The sequence below is a fragment of the Lepus europaeus genome, chromosome 2 (assembly GCF_033115175.1).
Source record: "Lepus europaeus isolate LE1 chromosome 2, mLepTim1.pri, whole genome shotgun sequence".
Classification (NCBI taxonomy): Eukaryota; Metazoa; Chordata; class Mammalia; order Lagomorpha; family Leporidae; genus Lepus; species Lepus europaeus.
Window position 1 is genome coordinate 46915266 of NC_084828.1, and position 5439 is coordinate 46920704.

The 5439-nt window shown below is 36.8% G+C and overlaps 1 pseudogene; it reads left to right on the plus strand.

Moving 5' to 3' along the window:
- Positions 1-3341: 3341 nt before the first annotated feature.
- LOC133752414 (U2 spliceosomal RNA) lies at positions 3342-3502 on the plus strand (annotated as a pseudogene).
- The last annotated feature ends 1937 nt before the right edge of the window (positions 3503-5439 follow it).

Sequence of the window (5439 nt, forward strand, 5' to 3'; positions counted from 1 at the left end):
TTGAGAAGTGACAACTGAGCAGATTTCAAGCCATGCTGAGGAAGCCAGGCGCAGGGGTGTCTAAAGGGATAACAGCAGAAGGAAGAAGCCATGTGAAGACTCTGAGGCCAAGGATATGTCTGGCGTGTTCATGAAGCTTCTTGGAGGACAACGTGGAGTGACAGAGGAGCCACGTGCAGCGAGATAGGCCAGAGCGGTGCGCAGTAGCTGGACAAAAGCAGAGCCTTCTAACCCTACTGAGGAGTTTGGATTGTTTTCACATAGGGAGGGTTTTTTGCCAATGACTTTAAATGCTTAAATTTTAAAAGAGACATAATATCTGTCCTTCCATAGGAAGATAATCATTCAAAAATGTCAGTTAATACCATATTGAACTAATATTAGGAGGTGTGAGAACATTTCCAGGCAAGAATTGATTGTGATTTAGATATGGTGGTAGCAGCGGAGATGGCAAGACTTAATTTTATTCTGAGTGTATTTTGAAATTACAAAACACAAGATTGGCTATTAATGGATATCAAACCAAACCTTTGTATACTAATGTGAAGATATAGTGGACAACTAAATTTGAAATTATAAGATAAAGAAGGGAGAGTAGCTAAAAATAAGTCCCTGAGGAGGTAACATAATTGTGTACCACCTGACCTTAGATACAGGAAGAAGATCCATTTTATCCTCAGAAATGGGTTGGAAGGCAAGGATGTGGATATCGTTGATAGTAGGTGGATTGGTGAGATGGGTGAATTGAGGAACTTCTCATCTGATGATATTAGTTCTCTTACTGAAACAGGAACAGTTATTGTTTGAGAGTGAGGATATGAAAGAATGCACTGTGCCTTCAGGAAAAATGAAAGGAATGAAATAGTTTCTAGAGAAGTGAGAAAAGGACAAGTGTTTGACATATTTGTTAAGATACTGCCTGGGAAGTTTGCATTCCCTAACAAAGTACTTAGTTTCTAGTCTTGGCTCTGCTCTCAGTTCTAGCTCCTGTTAGTATGTACCATGGGAGAAAGCATTGATGGCTCAAGTTGTTGGGTCGCAGCTGCATACATGGGAGACCTATACTGGGTTTCCAGGTCTAGTATTTGTGGAGTGAACCAACAGATGAGATTTCTCTCTCTATCTCTCTTTCTTTCTCTGTCTGTTTCTCTTTCTCAAATTAAGTAAACAATAAAAGTATGAGAGGTAATCCATTATGGAAATAGAGCTGCATTAACAGTCAGCTTTATAAAGACACATTATTGCTATAGGGCTAAAAGGCAAGTGGAGACAATAGAAATGGTTATTTTCTCTAGAGGTAGACAAAAAAATGGAGTGTACGATGAACCATACTTAAGCAGAATTGATACCATCGTCAAACAATTATGAAATAGGAAGAAGCTGTAAAGGAGATAAGGATGTGTTGAAGGATGTAGCAATGATTTGCCACGGAATTTAGCTGAGTTTTGGTGTGGAAGAGGAAGTCTCTTAAAGATGAAATAGATTGTGAGCATGCTATAAGATCAATGAATTTTAGTCTCAGTGGATTTAAAGATCTGACATAGGTTTGTAGTCTTGGAGACAGTGTGCTGCAAAAAAAAAAAAAATTGAAGGAAGTATTTATAGTGTTGGGTGCATGATATTGTGATTCTAGTTGGATAACACTATTTGGAAGGAGACATTTAACTTTCATTATTTCCAGTGTGAGCACCTACTCACTCATGATCTAACAATCATGGAAATGTTAGTTGATTGAAGTACAACACAGAACCAGTACATATAACAAGTGCCTTAATACACAACAGAACTTGTGGCATTAATATATACTTGGTATGTTAATAACATGAGATTTAGGGAGTTTGTTGAAACAACTAACCTACTGAATCATGACAATGATACAGTTAACAGTTACTGGAAATGATAAAGATATGTTGGAGTGAACCCATTTCCATGCTGTGCATGAAAACGAAACAACCACTTTTAAGAAAAATGCAAAGGAAATCGTAGTCCTCAAGTGGACTCTGCATTTCCACTAAAGAATGGAGATTAAGGAAACTTTCAGAGATGACACTGATAATATGAGTTTTGCTAATGTTGATCTACGGTTCCAGAGAACAGAAAAATTTCGAGAGTATCTCAAGAACCAATAAATCACATGAGGAGCTTACTACATTGGAGAGGGGGATGATTTTTGTGAATCTAGGGTCTCTGTTGGTGATTGATACAAACAGGTATGAATGACACCATTCCTGATACATTTAAGACACATTAATTTGTAAATGTTTAAGTGTCAAATGGTTGGGGATTAAAGGTACAGGATTGGGGCTGGTGCTGTGGAACAACAGGTTAAAGCCTCAGCCTGCAGTGCTGGCATCCCACATGGGTGCCGATTTGAGTCCCAGCTGCTCCACTTCTGTCCCAGCTCCCTGCTGATGTGCCTGAGAAAGTAGTGGAGATGGCCCAAGTGCTTAGGCCCCTACACCTGCAGGGGAGACCTGGAAGAAGCCCCTGGCTCCTAGCTTCAGATTGGCTCAGCTCCTACCATTGCAGCCATTTAGTTAATGAACTACCGGATGGAAGACCTCTCACTCTCTCTGTCTCTCTGGTCTCTCTGTCTCTCTCTCTCTCTCTCTGTAATTTTCAATAAATAAAATAACTTTTTAAAAAAATTAATTAAAAAAGTCCAGGAATCTCTTTAGTTGCTACAAATAGAAACTTAATAACTAGGTTGAACAAACGGACTCTAAGCACATGGAGTCTCCCTTTGATCCCACCAAATAGACAATAGAAGGCATTGGGGATTATTATCATAAATCTAGTGCCTGCAGTTCTAGTGGACCCTACAGAGGTGAAGAGAACAAAGGGAACTAGATCTATTTCTTGGATTTCAGACTCTTTCCTAAATGAATCTGCTTTTGATTGATTTTATAGAGGAGAACCACAATATTTTATAGTAAGTGTAATACTCAACATTTTAGAGGTGAGAAATTTCTAAAGATATTATGAACTCTGAGAAGATTACATTCAGCCCTCCATAATCACAGATTGTATCTCTGTGGGTTCAACCAACTGTGAATTAAAAATATTTGATCAAACTATATCATTACAGAATGTGTACAGATTTTTTTCTTTTCATTATTCCCTCAACAGCACAATTAACAACTACACACATTGTAGTATAAGAGATTCAGAGGTAATTTAAAATAGATACTAGAACATGGACAGGTTATATTCAAATACCATGTAATTTTATGTAAGTATTTGAGTATAATTGGAATTTGTTATTCAAGGAGGTTCTACAGTCTCATGAATATCATGAGATGATTGTATATTATGTAAACAGAGTATTTAGGATTTAATCAATCGCTTCTTGGCCTTTTGGCTAAGATCAAGTGTAGGATTTAATCAACATGTTTTGGTTCAAATTGGAGCTCTCCATTATTATAAATCTTACAAATCATTCCCAGTGTGACATCTGGAAATATATTTATTTTTTATTTTAAAACAACAGAGTATAAACTTGTTTACACCAGAGTTCTTGTATAAATTATTTTTATGGTGAATATCTGTACTCTCTTGTCTGCAAAAATGTGTCATTCCATTGTTGTGTGATGTGAGGCACAGCTGCAGATATAATTTACATTCGATGTCCTACCTAAACTTGCTAGTTGACATTCAAGGTTTGCCTAATAAATAAATTGAAAATGCCAATAATGATTTTCAATGGTTGTGAAAATACAAAGGACTAAACAAATTTCACAGTAAACCAGATTTCCCTTGGGTGTTATTAACCCATAGATCAGCAGCTAAACACAGATACAGGTCAGCATAAGGCAGCAAATCAGTGTCACCCCAAACATTGAAATGAACTCTGAAAGAAAATGCAGTAAATTGTGACAGTACCCCCTGGGTATTCAGTATTTATGCAACAACATGTTCTGGAACTACATCACATCCACATAAGGAGTTGCCCATGGCCTGTGAAATCATGTATGGTGAATTGGTTGTTAGGAGCAATAGGAAATATTTTTCTAATCTACACTTTCCTCAACTATTATTTAATTGTGCATTCCTCAGGGACAACATTTTGCTTAAGATTATAAAAGAAAAGATATTTATTGAGATTTCTCATCAGGACAATCACAGAAACATATTTTTTAAAAAATAAAGGCATCCATATAGTGCTGAGTTGTGTGAAAATATTATTTAAAATGACTTTTCTTCTCCACATGCCACTAAGACAATCTTACAAACATCAGCATTATCTCTCAAGGTTTACTACCTCTTTAGTAGGTCAAGTTCCATTTACTGGAAATATATTAGCTATATCATTCAATTAAATGAAAATCCATAGAAGATCTGTTATATAAACATCTTGACACTTACCAGATATGTATATTTCTTTTCTTTAGGACCAAAAAAGAGGAGCAGGTACTGTGACACAGAGGGTTAAGCCATTGCTTGGGATGCCTGTATCCCACAACTGAGTGCCTTGTGGGAGTCCTGCCACTGCTTCCAATGCAGCTTCCTGTTAATGTGTCTGGAAAGGCAGCAGATGACTGAGCAAGTATTTAGGTTCATGGCTTCAGTGAGGGAGACTCAGATAGTTTGTATTTCCTGACTGGCCTCACTCATCCCCTGCTGCTGTGACCATATGGGAGTGAACTAGTAGATGGAAGATTCTTCTCTCTCTCTCTCTCTCCCTTCCTTGCTCTCTCCCTCCCTCCCCTCTTCTCTCTCTCATCTATTTGACTTGATCTTTATGCCAAATAAATAAATAAATATTTAGAAAATTGAATAGGGATTAATTTTAGAGACTTTGTAGCTATTTTTGGTTTCTGAATTTTAAATTTTTGCAACCAAATAACTTCTCTAAAGAACCAATAAGGCAACAGGAAGTGGTTCTTTATTAGCACATATTTAAATATAATTTGAAATCTAAGTGCCTACTTACGGTCATGAAACTTATCTGTGGACACCTGTGTTTCATATAATTGGATACAATCAGCATCAGCTGGTTGAGGCTGGATCACATTACTCCTTACGCAATCTTATGTCCTTAGGTATGAGTAGTAGTTTTCAGTCTATAAAGTCCTTTGCAGACATCAGGACTTACAGAAGAATGAAAGAACGGAATCAGCCAAATTCCAGTGGGATAGAGAACATACTCTGAACATTCAGTTCCATATTCAAATTTTCCTTTATGCAATCTTTCAATTTTATAAGATAAATACACATTGCCTCATTTGAGGAGGAAAAATAGTAATTCATTATTCTCCATCCTCAATAAGGACAAACACTGTAGTACAGTATGTCCATGGATTGAATATGTCAGAATCACCAGGAACATTTGCTCATTTAATATGACTATAGAATGCATCTTCCATAACAAAGGCCTTTGTTTAGTAAATAAGAAATTTTGAAGTTTTCCAAGAGAGCTAACTTAGTTCCAAAATACCT